The 17,937-nt window shown below is 45.6% G+C and overlaps 13 non-coding genes and 33 pseudogenes across 13 annotated transcripts; all 46 read right to left on the minus strand.

The window, feature by feature from the left end:
• Positions 1–992: 992 nt before the first annotated feature.
• LOC136733186 (uncharacterized) lies at positions 993–1,111 on the minus strand (annotated as a pseudogene).
• Positions 1,112–1,316: 205 nt separating this feature from the next.
• On the minus strand, positions 1,317–1,435 carry LOC136732844 (uncharacterized; annotated as a pseudogene).
• Positions 1,436–1,638: 203 nt separating this feature from the next.
• Positions 1,639–1,757, minus strand: LOC136733131 (uncharacterized; annotated as a pseudogene).
• Positions 1,758–1,971: 214 nt separating this feature from the next.
• Positions 1,972–2,090, minus strand: LOC136733166 (uncharacterized; annotated as a pseudogene).
• A 214-nt stretch (positions 2,091–2,304) lies between these two features.
• On the minus strand, positions 2,305–2,423 carry LOC136732905 (uncharacterized; annotated as a pseudogene).
• Positions 2,424–2,643: 220 nt separating this feature from the next.
• Positions 2,644–2,762, minus strand: LOC136733169 (uncharacterized; annotated as a pseudogene).
• A 223-nt stretch (positions 2,763–2,985) lies between these two features.
• On the minus strand, positions 2,986–3,104 carry LOC136732881 (uncharacterized; annotated as a pseudogene).
• Positions 3,105–3,318: 214 nt separating this feature from the next.
• LOC136733044 (uncharacterized) lies at positions 3,319–3,437 on the minus strand (annotated as a pseudogene).
• A 210-nt stretch (positions 3,438–3,647) lies between these two features.
• Positions 3,648–3,766, minus strand: LOC136732929 (uncharacterized; annotated as a pseudogene).
• Positions 3,767–3,987: 221 nt separating this feature from the next.
• LOC136733118 (5S ribosomal RNA) lies at positions 3,988–4,106 on the minus strand. Its single transcript, XR_010810093.1, has one exon. It is a non-coding gene; the product is annotated as a 5S ribosomal RNA (ribosomal RNA).
• A 215-nt stretch (positions 4,107–4,321) lies between these two features.
• On the minus strand, positions 4,322–4,440 carry LOC136732927 (uncharacterized; annotated as a pseudogene).
• A 209-nt stretch (positions 4,441–4,649) lies between these two features.
• Positions 4,650–4,768, minus strand: LOC136732930 (uncharacterized; annotated as a pseudogene).
• A 217-nt stretch (positions 4,769–4,985) lies between these two features.
• On the minus strand, positions 4,986–5,104 carry LOC136733129 (5S ribosomal RNA). Its single transcript, XR_010810094.1, has one exon. It is a non-coding gene; the product is annotated as a 5S ribosomal RNA (ribosomal RNA).
• A 215-nt stretch (positions 5,105–5,319) lies between these two features.
• LOC136732928 (uncharacterized) lies at positions 5,320–5,438 on the minus strand (annotated as a pseudogene).
• Positions 5,439–5,648: 210 nt separating this feature from the next.
• On the minus strand, positions 5,649–5,767 carry LOC136732976 (uncharacterized; annotated as a pseudogene).
• Positions 5,768–5,991: 224 nt separating this feature from the next.
• Positions 5,992–6,110, minus strand: LOC136732987 (uncharacterized; annotated as a pseudogene).
• Positions 6,111–6,320: 210 nt separating this feature from the next.
• Positions 6,321–6,439, minus strand: LOC136732961 (uncharacterized; annotated as a pseudogene).
• A 220-nt stretch (positions 6,440–6,659) lies between these two features.
• On the minus strand, positions 6,660–6,778 carry LOC136733172 (uncharacterized; annotated as a pseudogene).
• A 216-nt stretch (positions 6,779–6,994) lies between these two features.
• LOC136732777 (5S ribosomal RNA) lies at positions 6,995–7,112 on the minus strand. Its single transcript, XR_010810057.1, has one exon. It is a non-coding gene; the product is annotated as a 5S ribosomal RNA (ribosomal RNA).
• A 220-nt stretch (positions 7,113–7,332) lies between these two features.
• LOC136732775 (5S ribosomal RNA) lies at positions 7,333–7,451 on the minus strand. The gene has a single exon (XR_010810055.1). It is a non-coding gene; the product is annotated as a 5S ribosomal RNA (ribosomal RNA).
• Positions 7,452–8,006: 555 nt separating this feature from the next.
• On the minus strand, positions 8,007–8,125 carry LOC136733049 (uncharacterized; annotated as a pseudogene).
• A 224-nt stretch (positions 8,126–8,349) lies between these two features.
• Positions 8,350–8,468, minus strand: LOC136733066 (uncharacterized; annotated as a pseudogene).
• Positions 8,469–8,679: 211 nt separating this feature from the next.
• Positions 8,680–8,798, minus strand: LOC136732742 (5S ribosomal RNA). Its single transcript, XR_010810022.1, has one exon. It is a non-coding gene; the product is annotated as a 5S ribosomal RNA (ribosomal RNA).
• Positions 8,799–9,018: 220 nt separating this feature from the next.
• Positions 9,019–9,137, minus strand: LOC136733185 (uncharacterized; annotated as a pseudogene).
• A 216-nt stretch (positions 9,138–9,353) lies between these two features.
• On the minus strand, positions 9,354–9,471 carry LOC136732769 (5S ribosomal RNA). The gene has a single exon (XR_010810049.1). It is a non-coding gene; the product is annotated as a 5S ribosomal RNA (ribosomal RNA).
• Positions 9,472–9,690: 219 nt separating this feature from the next.
• On the minus strand, positions 9,691–9,809 carry LOC136732887 (uncharacterized; annotated as a pseudogene).
• A 557-nt stretch (positions 9,810–10,366) lies between these two features.
• LOC136732970 (uncharacterized) lies at positions 10,367–10,485 on the minus strand (annotated as a pseudogene).
• Positions 10,486–10,695: 210 nt separating this feature from the next.
• Positions 10,696–10,814, minus strand: LOC136732738 (5S ribosomal RNA). The gene has a single exon (XR_010810018.1). It is a non-coding gene; the product is annotated as a 5S ribosomal RNA (ribosomal RNA).
• Positions 10,815–11,034: 220 nt separating this feature from the next.
• Positions 11,035–11,153, minus strand: LOC136732787 (uncharacterized; annotated as a pseudogene).
• A 555-nt stretch (positions 11,154–11,708) lies between these two features.
• On the minus strand, positions 11,709–11,827 carry LOC136732819 (uncharacterized; annotated as a pseudogene).
• Positions 11,828–12,047: 220 nt separating this feature from the next.
• Positions 12,048–12,166, minus strand: LOC136732788 (uncharacterized; annotated as a pseudogene).
• A 555-nt stretch (positions 12,167–12,721) lies between these two features.
• Positions 12,722–12,840, minus strand: LOC136732821 (uncharacterized; annotated as a pseudogene).
• A 220-nt stretch (positions 12,841–13,060) lies between these two features.
• Positions 13,061–13,179, minus strand: LOC136732735 (5S ribosomal RNA). Its single transcript, XR_010810015.1, has one exon. It is a non-coding gene; the product is annotated as a 5S ribosomal RNA (ribosomal RNA).
• Positions 13,180–13,399: 220 nt separating this feature from the next.
• On the minus strand, positions 13,400–13,518 carry LOC136732719 (5S ribosomal RNA). The gene has a single exon (XR_010810001.1). It is a non-coding gene; the product is annotated as a 5S ribosomal RNA (ribosomal RNA).
• A 215-nt stretch (positions 13,519–13,733) lies between these two features.
• Positions 13,734–13,852, minus strand: LOC136733100 (uncharacterized; annotated as a pseudogene).
• Positions 13,853–14,068: 216 nt separating this feature from the next.
• On the minus strand, positions 14,069–14,186 carry LOC136732895 (uncharacterized; annotated as a pseudogene).
• Positions 14,187–14,748: 562 nt separating this feature from the next.
• LOC136733076 (uncharacterized) lies at positions 14,749–14,867 on the minus strand (annotated as a pseudogene).
• A 210-nt stretch (positions 14,868–15,077) lies between these two features.
• Positions 15,078–15,196, minus strand: LOC136732729 (5S ribosomal RNA). Its single transcript, XR_010810010.1, has one exon. It is a non-coding gene; the product is annotated as a 5S ribosomal RNA (ribosomal RNA).
• A 224-nt stretch (positions 15,197–15,420) lies between these two features.
• On the minus strand, positions 15,421–15,539 carry LOC136733067 (uncharacterized; annotated as a pseudogene).
• Positions 15,540–15,754: 215 nt separating this feature from the next.
• Positions 15,755–15,872, minus strand: LOC136732720 (5S ribosomal RNA). The gene has a single exon (XR_010810002.1). It is a non-coding gene; the product is annotated as a 5S ribosomal RNA (ribosomal RNA).
• Positions 15,873–16,093: 221 nt separating this feature from the next.
• Positions 16,094–16,212, minus strand: LOC136732979 (5S ribosomal RNA). Its single transcript, XR_010810080.1, has one exon. It is a non-coding gene; the product is annotated as a 5S ribosomal RNA (ribosomal RNA).
• Positions 16,213–16,433: 221 nt separating this feature from the next.
• LOC136733195 (uncharacterized) lies at positions 16,434–16,552 on the minus strand (annotated as a pseudogene).
• A 215-nt stretch (positions 16,553–16,767) lies between these two features.
• LOC136733026 (uncharacterized) lies at positions 16,768–16,886 on the minus strand (annotated as a pseudogene).
• Positions 16,887–17,105: 219 nt separating this feature from the next.
• LOC136732717 (5S ribosomal RNA) lies at positions 17,106–17,224 on the minus strand. Its single transcript, XR_010809999.1, has one exon. It is a non-coding gene; the product is annotated as a 5S ribosomal RNA (ribosomal RNA).
• Positions 17,225–17,439: 215 nt separating this feature from the next.
• Positions 17,440–17,558, minus strand: LOC136732893 (uncharacterized; annotated as a pseudogene).
• A 210-nt stretch (positions 17,559–17,768) lies between these two features.
• LOC136732902 (uncharacterized) lies at positions 17,769–17,887 on the minus strand (annotated as a pseudogene).
• Between the last annotated feature and the right edge of the window lie 50 nt (positions 17,888–17,937).

A 17,937-nucleotide genomic window follows, 5' to 3' on the forward strand; every position in this document is an offset into this window, starting at 1 on the left:
ATGGATTAGGGAGCAGGCACTTCAATCATACTGTTTGACATTGTCTCCAAGATTCTCATCGTAAATAACAAACAGAAATCAAACTACCTTCTGGCCTGACCTTCTAGCTTGACCTTATCTTTCTTAAGTATACAAGAGAGAAAAACAGGTATTAGAGAAAAAATTTCTAACTTTCCTTCCACACTGCAAACATGGTGTGGAAAAGTGCTACATGATGATGAATGATGATGAAATATTACATCCATAGATAATGTAGTCCAACTGGTTCATGCTCCTCGTTTATTGATGTCAATGGATCTCATTATCCTGAAACTTTCATGATCGAAACATGGAATACTGTTTGTCAGTTTCCATAAAACTATGCATTAAGAGTAATGCAACAGTCACTTATCATTTTGAGCAGCTGTATCAATTGATAGTTAGATCTTTGTAATGAAATGAATAGACAGTGATCTCAGATGTAATGTGTGAATTGCATTTTGAAATGGTAATACTTTGATGTTAAGTTGTGTCATTTTAGTTCAATGAACAAATGATCTGAGGTTGATGTGTATTGTATCCAAGCAATTGTAAAAAAGTGTTAGAGTTTTGAAAAATGTGCATTTTGATCATCGGGTGTGAGTTTAGTGTCTAGAGTTTTGAAAAATGACATCAAGGTTCTGAAATGAGTGCCAAAGTGATTGTAAAAAAGTGTAATATCAGGGGACAGTGGCTATTAGTGATCTGGCCTTCCGTGGCCTCTGTATTAATGTAACGGGTCACATTGTATGTGTACACTGATACTTGATAGTATAATATAGTACAAGTAAAAAACATACATAGGTATCATAGAAGTATTTTGCAGAAATGATTATGGATAGTTATCAAAATGGAGAGGAAATGCTAAATCCAGTCTCCCCAGGCTGAGCTTCTATTGCTACACCTGCTAAGTGGCTGCTGGTATTAAGTAAGAGTATTAAGAGCTACGATGAAGTTACCCAGGAGACGTAAAAAGCTTGCAGTACCTAGTTTTTCCAGGAGGTCACCAATCCAAATACTGACCAGGTCCTGCCACGTTTTGCTTCCTAGATCTGACAAGATCGGGCGCGTTCAGGACGGTGTGGCCGCTAGCCAAAAAGCCTGGCTGCATGATATCTCTTAAAGGCTGGCGGGTATTGACGGAACTTCCAGCAAAAAAAAGAAAAATGGAGGGAAAAATACCAGTGCAGCAAATGGTGTTGAAAGTAGCCGGGTACGTGTACAAATCCTCAATTATAACACCTCCAGACAGAAAGAGAGTATTAAGAGCTACAATGAAGTTACTCAGGAGACTAAAAAGCTTGCAGCACCAGGTATTTCCAGGAGGTCTCCCATCCAAGTACTGACCAGGCCCTGCCCCGTTTAGCTTCCGAGATCTGACAAGATCGGGCACGTTCAGGTCAGTGTGGCCGCAAGCCTAGAGAGCTGGCTGCATGATGTCTCTTAAAGGCTGGAGGGTATTGACGGAACTTCCGGCAAAAAGAAAAATGGAGGGAAAAATATCAGTGCAGCAAAGGGTGTTGAAAGTAGCCGGGTATGTGTACAATTCTTCAATTATTTCTCCTCTAGCCTGAAAGAGAGTATTACGAGCTACGATGAAGTTACCCAAGAGACGTATAAAGCTTGCAGCACCTGGTATTTCCAGGAGGTCACCCATCCAAGTACTGACCAGGACCTGCCCCGTTCAGCTTACGCGATCTGACGAGATCGAGCGCGTTCAGGACGATGTGGACACAAGCCGAGAGGCCTGGCTGCATGATGTCTCTTAATGGTTGGTGGGTATTGACGGAACTTCCAGCAAAAAAAAAAAAAAAAGAAAAACGGAGGGAAAAATATCAGTGCAGCAAGGGATGTTGAAAGTAGCCAGGTACGTGTACAATACTTCAATTATATCTCCTCCAGACAGAAAGAGAGTATTAAGAGCTACGATAAAGTTACCCAGGAGACGTAAAAAGCTTGCAGAACCAGGTATTTCCAGGAGGTCCCACATTCAAGTAATGACCAGGCCCTGCCCCGTTTAGCTTCCGAGATCTGACGAGATGGGGCGCGTTCAGGACGGTGTGGTTGCAAGCCAAGAGGCCTGGCTGTATGATGTCTCTTAAAGGCTGGAGGGTATTGATGGAACTTCCAGCAAAAAAAAAAAAAAAAGAAAAACGGAGGGAAAAATATCAGTGCAGCAAAGGGTGTTGAAAGTAACCAGGTACGTGTACAATATTTCAATTATATCTCCTCCAGACTGAAAGAGAGTATTAAGAGCTACGATAAAGTTACCAAGCAGACGTAAAAAGCTGGCAGCACCTGGTACTTCCAGGAGGTCTCCCATCCAAGTACTGACCAGGTCCTGCCCCGTTTAGTTTCTGAGATCTGACGAGATCAGGCGCGTTCAGGACGGTGTGGCCACAAGCCGAGACGCCTGGCTGCATGATGTCTCTTAAAGGCTGGCGGGTATTGACGGAATTTCCAGCAAAAAAAAAAAAAAAAAAAATAGAAAAATGTAGGGAAAAATATCAGTGCAGGAAAGGGTGTTGAAAGTAGCCGGGTACGTGTACAATTCTTCAATTAAATCTCCTCCAGACAGAAAGAGAGTATTAAAAGCTACGACGAAGTTCCCCAGGTGACGAAAAAAGCTTGCAGCGCCTGGAATTTCCAGAAGGTCTCACATTCAAGTAATGACCAGGCCCTGCCCAGTTTAGCTTCCGAGAGCTGACGAGATGGGGCGCGTTCAGGACGGTGTGGCCGCAAGCCAAGACGCCTGGCTGCACGATGTCTCTTAAAGGTTGGCGGGTATTGACGGAACTTCCAGCAGAAAAAATAAATAATAATAAAAATAAAAAAATTGATGGAAAAATATCATTGCAGCAAAGGGTGTTGACAGTAGCTGGGTACGTGTACAATACTTCAATTATATCTCCTCCAGACAGAAAGAGAGTATTAAGAGCTACGATAAAGTTACCCAGGAGACGTAAAAGCTTGCAGCACCAGGTATTTCCAGGAGGTCTCCCATCCAAGTACTGACCAGGTCCTGCCCCGTTTAGCTTTCAAGATCTTACGAGATCGGGCGCGTTCAGGACGGTGTGGCCACAAGCCAAGAGGCCTGGCTTCATGATGTCTCTTAAAGGTTGGCGGGTATTGACGGAACTTCCAGCAAAAAAAAAAAAAAAAAGAAAAATGGATGGAAAAATATCAGTGCAGCAAAGGATGTTGACAGTAGCTGGGTACGTGTACAATACTTCAATTATATCTACTCCAGACAGATAGAGAGTATTAAGAGCTACGATAAAGTTACCCAGGAGACGTAAAAGCTTGCAGCACGAGGTATTTCCAGGAGGTCTCACATTCATGTACTGACCAGGTCCTGCCCCGTTTAGCTTCCGAGATCTGACGAGATCGGGCGCGTTCAGGATGGTGTGGCCGCAAGCCGAGATGCCTGGCTGCATGATGTCTCTTAAAGGCTGGCGGGTATTGACGGAACTGCCAGCAAAAAAAAAAAAGAAAAATAGAGGGAAATATACCAGTGCAGCAAAGGGTGTTGAAAGTAGCCGGGTACGTGTACAATTCTTCAATTATATCTCCTGGAGACAGAAAGAGAGTATTAAGAGCTACGATGCAGTTACCCAGGAGACGTAAAAAGCTTGCAGCACCTGGTATTTCCAGGAGGTCACACATCCAAGTACTGACCAGGCCCTGCCCCGTTTAGCTTCCGAAATCTGATATGATCGGGCGCGTTCAGGACGGTGTGACTACAAGCCAAGAGGCCTGGCTGCATGATGTCTCTTATTGGTTGGCGGGTATTGACGCAACTTCCAGCAAAAAAAAAAAAAAAAAAAAAAAGAAAAATGGATGGAAAAATATCAGTGCAGCAAAGGGTGTTGACAGTAGCTGGGTACGTGTACAATACTTCAATTATATCTCCTCCAGACAGATAGAGAGTATTAAGAGCTACGATGAAGTTACCCAGGAGACGTAAACAGCTTGCAGCACCTGGTATTTCTAGGAGGTCTCCCATCCAAGTACTGACCAGGCCCTGCCCCGTTTAGCTTCCGAGATCTGACGAGATCGGGCGCATTCAGGACGGTGTGGCCACAAGCCGAAAGGCCTGGCTGCATGATGTCTCTTAAAGGTTGGCGGGTATTGACGGAACTTCCAGGAAAAAAAAAAAAAAAAAAAAAAAATGGATGGAAAAATATCAGTGCAGCAAAGGGTGTTGACAGTAGCTGGGTACGTGTACAATACTTCAATTATATCTCCTCCAGACAGATAGAGAGTATTAAGAGCTACGATAAAGTTACCCAGGAGACGTAAAAGCTTGCAGCACCAGGTATTTCCAGGAGGTCTCACATTCATGTACTGACCAGGTCCTGCCCCGTTTAGCTTCCGAGATCTGACGAGATCGGGCGCGTTCAGAATGGTGTGGCCGCAAGCCGAGATGCCTGGCTGCATGATGTCTCTTAAAGGCTGGCGGGTATTGACGGAACTGCCAGCAAAAAAAAAAAGAAAAATAGAGGGAAAAATACAAGTGCAGCAAAGGGTGTTGAAAGTAGCCGGGTACGTGTACAATTCTTCAATTATATCTCCTGGAGACAGAAAGAGAGTATTAAGAGCTACGATGCAGTTACCCAGGAGACGTAAAAAGCTTGCAGCACCTGGTATTTCCAGGAGGTCACACATCCAAGTACTGACCAGGCCCTGCCCCGTTTAGCTTCCGAAATCTGATATGATCGGGCGCGTTCAGGACGGTGTGACTACAAGCCAAGAGGCCTGGCTGCATGATGTCTCTTATTGGTTGGCGGGTATTGACGCAACTTCCAGCAAAAAAAAAAAAAAAAAAAGAAAAATGGATGGAAAAATATCAGTGCAGCAAAGGGTGTTGACAGTAGCTGGGTACGTGTACAATACTTCAATTATATCTCCTCCAGACAGATAGAGAGTATTAAGAGCTACGATGAAGTTACCCAGGAGACGTAAACAGCTTGCAGCACCTGGTATTTCTAGGAGGTCTCCCATCCAAGTACTGACCAGGCCCTGCCCCGTTTAGCTTCCGAGATCTGACGAGATCGGGCGCATTCAGGACGGTGTGGCCACAAGCCGAAAGGCCTGGCTGCATGATGTCTCTTAAAGGTTGGCGGGTATTGACGGAACTTCCAGGAAAAAAAAAAAAAAAAAAAAAAAATGGATGGAAAAATATCAGTGCAGCAAAGGGTGTTGACAGTAGCTGGGTACGTGTACAATACTTCAATTATATCTCCTCCAGACAGATAGAGAGTATTAAGAGCTACGATAAAGTTACCCAGGAGACGTAAAAGCTTGCAGCACCAGGTATTTCCAGGAGGTCTCACATTCATGTACTGACCAGGTCCTGCCCCGTTTAGCTTCCGAGATCTGACGAGATCGGGCGCGTTCAGAATGGTGTGGCCGCAAGCCGAGATGCCTGGCTGCATGATGTCTCTTAAAGGCTGGCGGGTATTGACGGAACTGCCAGCAAAAAAAAAAAAGAAAAATAGAGGGAAAAATACAAGTGCAGCAAAGGGTGTTGAAAGTAGCCGGGTACGTGTACAATTCTTCAATTATATCTTCTCCAGACAGAAAGAGAGTATTAAGAGCTACGATGAAGTTCCCCAGGAGACGTAAAAAGCTGGCAGCACCTGGTATTTCCAGGAGGTCTCACATTTAAGTACTGACCAGGTCCTGCCCCGTTTAGCTTCCGAGATCTGACGAGATCAGGCGCATTCAGGACGGTGTGGCCACAAGCCGAAAGGCCTGGCTGCATGATGTCTCTTAAAGGTTGGCGGGTATTGACGGAACTTCCAGCAAAAAATAAAAAGAAAAAAAGAAAAAAGAAAAATGGATGGAAAAATATCAGTGCAGCAAAGGGTGTTGACAGTAGCTGGATACGTGTACAATACTTCAATTATATCTCCTCCAGACAGAGAGAGAGTATTAAGAGCTACGATAAAGTTACCCAAGTGACGTAAAAGCTTGCAGCACTAGGTATTTCCAGGAGGTCTCACATTCATGTACTGACCAGGTCCTGCCCCGTTTAGCTTCCGAGATCTGACGAGATCGGGCGCGTTCAGGATGGTGTGGCCGCAAGCCGAGATGCCTGGCTGCATGATGTCTCTTAAAGGCTGGCGGGTATTGACGGAACAGCCAGCAAAAAAAAAAAAGAAAAATAGAGGGAAATATACCAGTGCAGCAAAGGGTGTTGAAAGTAGCCGGGTACGTGTACAATTCTTCAATTATATCTCCTGGAGACAGAAAGAGAGTATTAAGAGCTACGATGAAGTTACCCAGGAGACGTAAAAAGCTTGCAGCACCTGGTATTTCTAGGAGGTCTCCCATCCAAGTACTGACCAGACCCTGCCCCGTTCAGCTTCCGAGATCTGACGAGATCAGTTGCATTCAGGACGGTGTGGCCACAAGCCGAAAGGCCTGGCTGCATGATGTCTCTTAAAGGTTGGCGGGTATTGACGGAACTTCCAGCAAAAAAAAAAAAAAAAAAAAATAGAAAAATGGAGGGAAAAATATCAGTGCAGGAAAGTGTGTTGAAAGTAGCCGGGTACGTGTACAATTCTTCAATTATATCTCCTGCAGACTGAGAGAGAGTATTAAGAGCTACGATAAAGTTACCCAGGAGACGTAAAAGCTTGCAGCACCTGGTATTTCCAGGAGGTCTCACATTCAAGTACTGACCAGGTCCTGCCCCGTTTAGCTTCCGAGATCTGACGATATCATGCGCATTCAGGACGGTGTGGCCGAAAGCCAAGAGGCCCGGCTGCATGATGTCTCTTTAAGGCTGGCGGGTATTGACGGAACTTCCAGCAAAAAAAAAAAGAAAAAAGAAAAATGGAGGGAAAAATATCAGTGCAGCAAAGGGTTTTGAAAGTAGCCGGGTACGTGTACAATTCTTCAATAATATCTCCTACTGACTGAAAGAGAGTATTAAGAGCTATGATGAAGTTACCCAGGAGACGTAAAAAGCTTGCAGCACCTGGTATTTCCAGGAGGTCACCCATCCAAGTACTGACCAGGCCCTGCCCCGTTAGCTTCCGAGATCTGATAAGATCGGGCGCGTTCAGGACGGTGTGGCCGCAAGCCAAGAGGCCTGGCTGCATGATGTCTCTTAAAGACTGGCGGGTATTGACGGAACTTCCAGCAAAAAAAAAAAAAAAAAAAAATGGAAAATGGAGGGAAAAATATCAGTGCAGCAAAGGCTGTTGAAAGTAGCCGGGTACGTGTACAATAGTTCAATTATATCTCCTCCAGACAGATAGAGAGTATTAAGAGCTACGATGAAGTTTCCCAGGAGACGTAAAAAGCTTGCAGCACCAGGTATTTCCAGGAGGTCTCCCATCCAAGTACTGACCAGGTCCTGCCCCGTTTAGCTTCCGAGATCTTACGCGATCGGGCACATTCAGGACGGTGTGGCCGCAAGCCGAGAGGCCTGGCTGCATGATGTCTCTTAAAGGTTGGCGGGTATTGACGGAACTTCCAGCAAAAAGAAAAAAAAAAAAAAAAAAGAAAAATGCATGGAAAAATATCAGTGCAGCAAAGGGTGTTGACAGTAGCTGGGTACGTGTACAATACTTCAATTATATCTCCTCCAGACAGATAGAGAGTATTAAGAGCTACGATAAAGTTACCCAGGAGACGTAAAAGCTAGCAGCACCAGGTACTTCCAGGAGGTCTCACATTCATGTACTGACCAGGTCCTGCCCAGTTTTTCTTCCGAGATCTGACGAGATCTTGCGTCTTCAGGACGGTGTGGCCTCAAGCCAAGAGGCCTGGCTGCATGATGTCTCTTAAAGGCTGGAGGGTATTGATGGAACTTCCAGGAATAAATAAAAGAAAAAAGAAAAATGGAGGGAAAAATATCAGTGCAGCAAAGCGTGTTGAAGGTAGCCGGGTACGTGTACAATTCTTCAATTATATCTCCTCCAGACAGATAGAGAGTATTAAGAGCTACGATAAAGTTACCCAGGAGACGTAAAAGCTTGCAGCACCAGGTATTTCCAGGAGGTCTCACATTCAAGTACTGACCAGGTCCTGCCCCGTTTAGCTTCCAAGATCTGACGAGATCGGGCGAGTTCATGATGGTGTGGCCGCAAGCCGAGATGCCTGGCTGCATGATGTCTCTTAAAGGTTGGCGGGTATTGACGGAACTTCCAGCAATAAAAAAATATAAAAAAAGAAAAAAGAAAAATGGATGGAAAAATATCAGTGCAGCAAAGGGTGTTGACAGTAACTGGATACGTGTACAATACTTCAATTATATCTCCTCCAGACAGAAAGAGAGTATTAAGAGCTACGATAAAGTTACCCAGGAGACGTAAAAGCTTGCAGCACTAGGTATTTCCAGGAGGTCTCACATTCATGTACTGACCAGGTCCTGCCCCGTTTAGCTTCCGAGATCTCACGAGATCGGGCGCGTTCAGGATGGTGTGGCCGCAAGCCGAGATGCCTGGCTGCATGATGTCTCTTAAAGGCTGGCGGGTATTAACGGAACTGCCAGCAAAAAAAAAAAAAGAAAAATAGAGGGAAATATACCAGTGCAGCAAAGGGTGTTGAAAGTAGCCGGGTACGTGTACAATTCTTCAATTATATCTCCTGGAGACAGAAAGAGAGTATTAAGAGCTACGATGAAGTTACCCAGGAGACGTAAAAAGCTTGCAGCACCTGGTATTTCTAGAAGGTCTCCCATCCAAGTACTGACCAGGCCCTGCCCAGTTTAGCTTCCGAGATCTGACGAGATCGGGCGCATTCAGGACGGTGTGGCCACAAGCCAAAAGGCCTTGCTGCATGATGTCTCTTAAAAGTTGGCGGGTATTGACGGAACTTCCAGCAAAAAAAAAAAAAAAAAAAAATAGAAAAATGGAGGGAAAAATATCAGTGCAGGAAAGGGTGTTGAAAGTAGCCGGGTACGTGTACAATTCTTCAATTATATCTCCTGCAGACTGAAAGAGAGTATTAAGAGCTACGATAAAGTTACCCAGGAGACGTAAAAGCTTGCAGCACCTGGTATTTCCAGGAGGTCTCACATTCAAGTACTGACCAGGCCCTGCTCCGTTTAGCTTCCGAGATCTGACGATATCATGCGCATTCAGGACGGTGTGGCCGAAAGCCGAGAGGACCGGCTGCATGATGTCTCTTTAAGGCTGGCGGGTATTGACGGAACTTCCAACAAAAAAAAAAAGAAAAAAGAAAAATGGAGGGAAAAATATCAGTGCAGCAAAGGGTTTTGAAAGTAGCCGGGTACGTGTACAATTCTTCAATAATATCTCCTACAGACTGAAAGAGAGTATTAAGAGTTATGATGAAGTTACCCAGGAGACGTAAAAAACTTGCAGCACCTGGTATTTCCAGGAGGTCACCCATTCAAGTACTGACCAGGCCCTGCCCCGTTAGCTTCCGAGATCTGATGAGATCGGGCGCGTTCAGGACGGTGTGGCCGCAAGCCAAGAGGCCTGGCTGCATGATGTCTCTTAAAGGCTGGCGGGTATTGACGGAACTTCCAGAAAAAAAAAAAAAAAAAAAAATGGAAAATGGAGGGAAAAATATCAGTGCAGCAAAGGCTGTTAAAAGTAGCCGGGTACGTGTACAATGCTTCAATTATATCTCCTCCAGACAGATAGAGAGTATTAAGAGCTACGATGAAGTTTCCCAGGAGACGTAAAAAGCTTGCAGCACCAGGTATTTCCAGTAGGTCTCCCATCCAAGTACTGACGAGGCCCTGCCCCGTTTAGCTTCCGAGATCTGACGAGATCGGGCGTGTTCAGGACGGTGTGGCCGCAATCCAAGAGGCCTGGCTGCATGATGTCTCTTAAAGGTTGGCGGGTATTGACGGAACTTCCAGCAAAAAAAAAAAAAAAAAGAAAAATGGATGGAAAAATATCAGTGCAGCAAAGGGTGTTTACAGTAGCTGGGTACGTGTACAATACTTCAATTATATCTCCTCCAGACAGATAGAGAGTTTTAAGAGCTACGATAAAGTTACCCAGGAGACGTAAAAGCTTGCAGCACCAGGTATTTCCAGGAGGTCTCACATTCATGTACTGACCAGGTATTGCCCCGTTTAGCTTCCAAGATCTGTCGAGATCGGGCGAGTTCAGGATGGTGTGGCCGCAAGCCGAGATGCCTGGCTGCATGATGTCTCTTAAAGGTTGGCGGGTATTGACGGAACTTCCAGCAAAAAAAAAATATAAAGAAAGAAAAAAGAAAAATGGATGGAAAAATATCAGTGCAGCAAAGGGTGTTGACAGTAGCTGGATACGTGTACAATACTTCAATTATATCTCCTCCAGACAGAGAGAGAGTATTAAGAGCTACGATAAAGTTACCCAGGAGACGTAAAAGCTTGCAGCACTAGGTATTTCCAGGAGGTCTCACATTCATGTACTGACCAGGTCCTGCCCCGTTTAGCTTCCGAGATCTGACGAGATCGGGCGCATTCAGGATGGTGTGGCCGCAAGCCGAGATGCCTGGCTGCATGATGTTTCTTAAAGGCTGGCGGGTATTGACGGAACTGCCAGCAAAAAAAAAAAAGAAAAATAGAGGGAAATATACCAGTGCAGCAAAGGGTGTTGAAAGTAGCCGGGTACGTGTACAATTCTTCAATTATATCTCCTGGAGACAGAAAGAGAGTATTAAGAGCTACGATGAAGTTACCCAGGAGACGTAAAAAGCTTGCAGCACCTGGTATTTCAAGGAGGTCTCCCATCCAAGTACTGACCAGGCCCTGCTCCGTTTAGCTTCCGAGATCTGACGAGATCGGGCGCGTTCAGGATGGTGTGGCCGCAAGCCAACATGCCTGGCTACATGATGTCTCTTAAAGGCTGGCGGGTATTGACGGAACTTCCAGCAAAAAAAAAAAAAAAAAAAAATGGAAAATGGAGGGAAAAATATCAGTGCAGCAAAGGCTGTTGAAAGTAGCCGGGTACGTGTACAATACTTCAATTATATCTCCTCCAGACAGATAGAGAGTATTAAGAGCTACGATGAAGTTTCCCAGGAGACGTAAAAAGCTTGCAGCACCAGGTATTTCCAGGAGGTCTCCCATCCAAGTACTGACGAGGCCCTGCCCCGTTTAGCTTCCGAGATCTGACGAGATCGGGCGTGTTCAGGACGGTGTGGCCACAAGCCAAGAGGCCTGGCTGCATGATGTCTCTTAAAGGCTGGCGGGTATTGACAGAACTTCCAGCAAAAAATAAAAAATAAATAAATAGAAAAATGGAGGGAAAAATATCAGTGCAGGATAGGGTGTTGAAAGTAGCCGAGTACATGTATAATTCTTCAATTATATCTCCTCCAGACTGAATGAGAGTATTAAGAGCTACGCTGAAGTTACCCAGGAGATGTAAAAAGCTTTCAGCACCTGGTATTTCCAGGAGGTCACCCATCCAATTACTGACGAGGCCCTGCCCAGTTTTTCTTCCGAGATCTGACGAGATCTTGCGTCTTCAGGACGGTGTGGCCTCAAGCCAAGAGGCCTGGCTGCATGATGTCTCTTAAAGGCTGGAGGGTATTGATGGAACTTCCAGGAAAAAACAAAAGAAAAAAGAAAAATGGAGGGAAAAATATCAGTGCAGCAAAGCGTGTTGAAGGTAGCCGGGTACGTGTACAATTCTTCAATTATATCTCCTCCAGACAGATAGAGAGTATTAAGAGCTACGATAAAGTTACCCAGGAGACGTAAAAGCTTGCAGCACCAGGTATTTCCAGGAGGTCTCACATTCAAGTACTGACCAGGTCCTGCCCCGTTTAGCTTCCGAGATCTGACGAGATCGGGCGCGTTCAGGACGGTGTGGCCGCAAGCCGAGATGTCTGGCTGCATGATGTCTCTTAAAGGCTGGCGGGTATTGACGGAATTTCCAGCAAAAAAAAAAAAAAAAAAAAATGGAAAATGGAGGGAAAAATATCAGTGCAGCAAAGGCTGTTGAAAGTAGCCGGGTACGTGTACAATACTTCAATTATATCTCCTCCAGACAGATAGAGAGTATTAAGAGCTACGATGAAGTTTCCCAGGAGACGTAAAAAGCTTGCAGCACCAGGTATTTCCAGGAGGTCTCCCATCCAAGTACTGACGAGGCCCTGCCCCGTTTAGCTTCCGAGATCTGACGAGATCGGGCGTGTTCAGGACGGTGTGGCCACAAGCCAAGAGGCCTGGCTGCATGATGTCTCTTAAAGGCTGGCGGGTATTGACAGAACTTCCAGCAAAAAATAAAAAATAAATAAATAGAAAAATGGAGGGAAAAATATCAGTGCAGGATAGGGTGTTGAAAGTAGCCGAGTACATGTATAATTCTTCAATTATATCTCCTCCAGACTGAATGAGAGTATTAAGAGCTACGCTGAAGTTACCCAGGAGATGTAAAAAGCTTTCAGCACCTGGTATTTCCAGGAGGTCACCCATCCAATTACTGACGAGGCCCTGCCCAGTTTTTCTTCCGAGATCTGACGAGATCTTGCGTCTTCAGGACGGTGTGGCCTCAAGCCAAGAGGCCTGGCTGCATGATGTCTCTTAAAGGCTGGAGGGTATTGATGGAACTTCCAGGAAAAAACAAAAGAAAAAAGAAAAATGGAGGGAAAAATATCAGTGCAGCAAAGCGTGTTGAAGGTAGCCGGGTACGTGTACAATTCTTCAATTATATCTCCTCCAGACAGATAGAGAGTATTAAGAGCTACGATAAAGTTACCCAGGAGACGTAAAAGCTTGCAGCACCAGGTATTTCCAGGAGGTCTCACATTCAAGTACTGACCAGGTCCTGCCCCGTTTAGCTTCCGAGATCTGACGAGATCGGGCGCGTTCAGGACGGTGTGGCCGCAAGCCGAGATGTCTGGCTGCATGATGTCTCTTAAAGGCTGGCGGGTATTGACGGAATTTCCAGCAAAAAAAAAAAAAAAAAAAATAGAAAAATGGAGGGAAAAATATCAGTGCAGGAAAGGGTGTTGAAAGTAGCCGGGTACGTGTACAATTCTTCAATTATATCTCCTGGAGACAGAAAGAGAGTATTAAGAGCTACGATGAAGTTACCCAGGAGACGTAAAAGGCTTGCAGCACCTGGTATTTCTAGGAGGTCTCCCATCCAAGTACTGACCAGGCCCTGCCCCGTTTAGCTTCCGAGATCTGATGAGATCGGGTGCATTCAGGACAGTGTGGCCGCAAGCCGAGATGTCTGGCTGCATGATGTCTCTTAAAGGCTGGCGGGTATTGACGGAATTTCCAGCAAAAAAAAAAAAAAAAAAAATAGAAAAATGGAGGGAAAAATATCAGTGCAGGAAAGGGTGTTGAAAGTAGCCGGGTACGTGTACAATTCTTCAATTATATCTCCTGGAGACAGAAAGAGAGTATTAAGAGCTACGATGAAGTTACCCAGGAGACGTAAAAGGCTTGCAGCACCTGGTATTTCTAGGAGGTCTCCCATCCAAGTACTGACCAGGCCCTGCCCCGTTTAGCTTCCGAGATCTGATGAGATCGGGTGCATTCAGGACAGTGTGGCCGCAATCCAAGAGGCCTGGCTGCATGATGTCTCTTAAAGGTTGGCGGGTATTGACGGAACTTCCAGCAAAAAAAAAAAAAAAAAAGAAAAATGGATGGAAAAATATCAGTGCAGCAAAGGGTGTTTACAGTAGCTGGGTACGTGTACAATACTTCAATTATATCTCCTCCAGACAGATAGAGAGTTTTAAGAGCTACGATAAAGTTACCCAGGAGACGTAAAAGCTTGCAGCACCAGGTATTTCCAGGAGGTCTCACATTCATGTACTGACCAGGTCCTGCCCCGTTTAGCTTCCAAGATCTGTCGAGATCGGGCGAGTTCAGGATGGTGTGGCCGCAAGCCGAGATGCCTGGCTGCATGATGTCTCTTAAAGGTTGGCGGGTATTGACGGAACTTCCAGCAAAAAAAAAAAGAAAAAAGAAAAATGGAGGGAAAAATATCAGTGCAGCCAAGGGTTTTGAAAGTAGCCGGGTACGTGTACAATTCTTCAATAATATCTCCTACAGACTGAAAGAGAGTATTAAGAGCTATGATGAAGTTACCCAGGAGACGTAAAAAGCTTGCAGCACCTGGTATTTCCAGGAGGTCACCCATCCAAGTACTGATCAGGCCCTGCCCCGTTAGCTTCCGAGATCTGATGAGATCGGGCATGTTCAGGACGCTGTGGCCGCAAGCCAAGAGGCCTGGCTGCATGATGTCTCTTAAAGGCTGGCGGGTATTGACGGAACTTCCAGCAAAAAAAAAAAAAAAAAAAATGGAAAATGGAGGGAAAAATATCAGTGCAGCAAAGGCTGTTGAAAGTAGCCGGGTACGTGTACAATACTTCAATTATATCTCCTCCAGACTGAATGAGAGTATTAAGAGCTACGCTGAAGTTACCCAGGAGATGTAAAAAGCTTTCAGCACCTGGTATTTCCAGGAGGTCACCCATCCAATTACTGACGAGGCCCTGCCCAGTTTTTCTTCCGAGATCTGACGAGATCTTGCGTCTTCAGGACGGTGTGGCCTCAAGCCAAGAGGCCTGGCTGCATGATGTCTCTTAAAGGCTGGAGGGTATTGATGGAACTTCCAGGAAAAAAAAAAAAGAAAAAAAGAAAAAAGAAAAATGGATGGAAAAATATCAGTGCAGCAAAGGGTGTTGACAGTAGCTGGATACGTGTACAATACTTCAATTATATCTCCTCCAGACAGAGAGAGAGTATTGAGAGCTACGATAAAGTTACCCAGGAGACGTAAAAGCTTGCAGCACTAGGTATTTCCAGGAGGTCTCACTTTCATGTACTGACCAGGTCCTGCCCCGTTTAGCTTCCGAGATCTGACGAGATCGGGAGCGTTCAGGATGGTGTGGCCGCAAGCCGAGATGCCTGGCTGCATGATGTCTCTTAAAGGCTGGCGGGTATTGACGGAACTGCCACCAAAAAAAAAAAAGAAAAATAGAGGGAAATATACCAGTGCAGCAAAGGGTGTTGAATGTAGCCGGGTACGTGTACAATTCTTCAATTATATCTCCTGGAGACAGAAAGAGAGTATTAAGAGCTACGATGAAGTTACCCAGGAGACGTAAAAAGCTTGCAGCACCTGGTATTTCTAGGAGGTCTCCCATCCAAGTACTGACCAGGCCCTGCCCCGTTTAGCTTCCAAGATCTGACGAGATCGGGCGCATTCAGGACGGTGTGGCCGCAAGCCGAGATGCCTGGCTGCATGATGTCTCTTAAAGGTTGGCGGGTATTGACGGAACTTCCAGCAAAAAAAAAATATAAAAAAAGAAAAAAGAAAAATGGATGGAAAAATATCAGTGCAGCAAAGGGTGTTGACAATAGCTGGATACGTGTACAATACTTCAATTATATCTCCTCCAGACAGAGAGAGAGTATTAAGAGCTACGATAAAGTTACCCAGGAGACGTAAAAGCTTGCAGCACTAGGTATTTCCAGGAGGTCTCACATTCATGTACTGACCAGGTCCTGCCCCGTTTAGCTTCCGAGATCTCACGAGATCGGGCGCGTTCAGGATGGTGTGGCCGCAAGCCGAGATGCCTGGCTGCATGATGTCTCTTTAAGGCTGGCGGGTATTGACGGAACTTCCAGCAAAAAAAAAAAGAAAAAAGAAAAATGGAGAGAAAAATATCAGTGCAGCAAAGGGTTTTGAAAGTAGCCGGGTACGTGTACATTTCTTCAATAATATCTCCTACAGACTGAAAGAGAGTATTAAGAGCTATGATGAAGTTACCCAGGAGACGTAAAAGCTTGCAGCACCTGGTATTTCCAGGAGGTCACCCATCCAAGTACTGACCAGGCCCTGCCCCGTTAGCTTCCGAGATCTGATGAGATCGGGCGCGTTCAGGACGGTGTGGCCGCAAGCCAAAGAGGCCTGGCTGCATGATGTCTCTTAAAGGCTGGCGGGTATTGACGGAACTTCCAGCAAAAAAAAAAAAAAAAAAAAAATGGAAATGGAGGGAAATATATCAGTGCAGCAAAGGCTGTTGAAAGTAGCCGGGTACGTGTACAATACTTCAATTATATCTCCTCCAGACAGATAGAGAGTATTAAGAGCTACGATGAAGTTTCCCAGGAGACGTAAAAAGCTTGCAGCACCAGGTATTTCCAGGAGGTCTCCCATCCAAGTACTGACCAGGCCCTGCCCCGTTTAGCTTCCGAGATCTGACGAGATCAGGCGTGTTCAGGACGGTGTGGCCGCAAGCCAAGAGGCCGGGCTGCATGATGTCTCTTAAAGGCTGGCGGGTATTGACGGAACTTCCAGCAAAGAATAAAAAATAAATAAATAGAAAAATGGAGGGAAAAATATCAGTGCAGGACAGGGTGTTGAAAGTAGCCGGGTACATGTACAATTCTTCAATTATATCTCCTCCAGACTGAATGAGAGTATTAAGAGCTACGCTGAAGTTACCCAGGAGATGTAAAAAGCTTTCAGCACCTGGTATTTCCAGGAGGTCACCCATCCAATTACTGACCAGGCCCTGCCCAGTTTTTCTTCCGAGATCTGACGAGATCTTGCGTCTTCAGGACGGTGTGGTCTCAAGCCAAGAGGCCTGGCTGCATGATGTCTCTTAAAGGCTGGAGGGTATTGATGGAACTTCCAGCAAAAAACAAAAGAAAAAAGAAAAATGAAGGGAAAAATATCAGTGCAGCAAAGCGTGTTGAAGGTAGCCGGGTACGTGTACAATTCTTCAATTATATCTCCTCCAGACAGATAGAGAGTATTAAGAGCTACGATAAAGTTACCCAGGAGACGTAAAAGCTTGGAGCACCAGGTATTTCCAGGAGGTCTCACATTCAAGTACTGACCAGGTCCTGCCCCGTTTAGCTTCCGAGATCTGACGAGATCAGGCGCGTTCAGGACGGTGTGGCCGCAAGCCGAGATGTCTGGCTGCATGATGTCTCTTAAAGGCTGGCGGGTACTGACGGAATTTCCAGCAAAAAAAAAAAAAAAAAAATAGAAAAATGGAGGGAAAAATATCAGTGCAGGAAAGGGTGTTGAAAGTAGCCGGGTACGTGTACAATTCTTCAATTATATCTCCTGGAGACAGAAAGAGAGTATTAAGAGCTACGATGAAGTTACCCAGGAGACGTAAAAGGCTTGCAGCACCTGGTATTTCTAGGAGGTCTCCCATCCAAGTACAGACCAGGCCCTGCCCCGTTTAGCTTCCGAGATCTGACGAGATCGGGCGCATTCAGGACGGTGTGGCCGCAAGCCAAGAGGCCTGGCTGCATGATGTCTCTTAAAGGTTGGCGGGTATTGACGGAACTTCCAGCAAAAAAAAAAAAAAAAAAGAAAAATGGATGGAAAAATATCAGTGCAGCAAAGGGTGTTGACAGTAGCTGGGTACGTGTACAATTCTTCAATTATATCTCCTCCAGACAGATAGAGAGTATTAAGAGCTACGATAAAGTTACCCAGGAGACGTAAAAGCTTGCAGCACCAGGTATTTCCAGGAGGTCTCCCATCCAAGTACTGACCAGGTCCTGCCCCGTTTAGCTTCCGAGATCTTACAAGATCAGGCACGTTCAGGACGGTGTGGCCGCAAGCCGAGAGGCCTGGCTGCATGATGTCTCTTAAAGGTTGGCGGGTATTGACGGAACTTCCAGCAAAAAAAAAAAAAGAAAAATGGATGGAAAAATATCAGTGCAGCAAAGGGTGTTGACAGTAGCTGGGTACGTGTACAATACTTCAATTATATCTCCTCCAGACAGATAGAGAGTATTAAGAGCTACGATAAAGTTACCCAGGAGACGTAAAAGCTTGCAGCACCAGGTATTTCCAGGAGGTCTCACATTCATGTACTGACCAGGTCCTGCCCCGTTTAGCTTCCGAGATCTGACGAGATCGGGCGCGTTCAGGATGGTGTGGCCGCAAGCCGAGATGCCTGGCTGCATGATGTCTCTTAAAGGCTGGCGGGTATTGACGG

Source organism: Amia ocellicauda, unplaced genomic scaffold (genome assembly GCF_036373705.1).
Source record: "Amia ocellicauda isolate fAmiCal2 unplaced genomic scaffold, fAmiCal2.hap1 HAP1_SCAFFOLD_35, whole genome shotgun sequence".
Classification (NCBI taxonomy): Eukaryota; Metazoa; Chordata; class Actinopteri; order Amiiformes; family Amiidae; genus Amia; species Amia ocellicauda.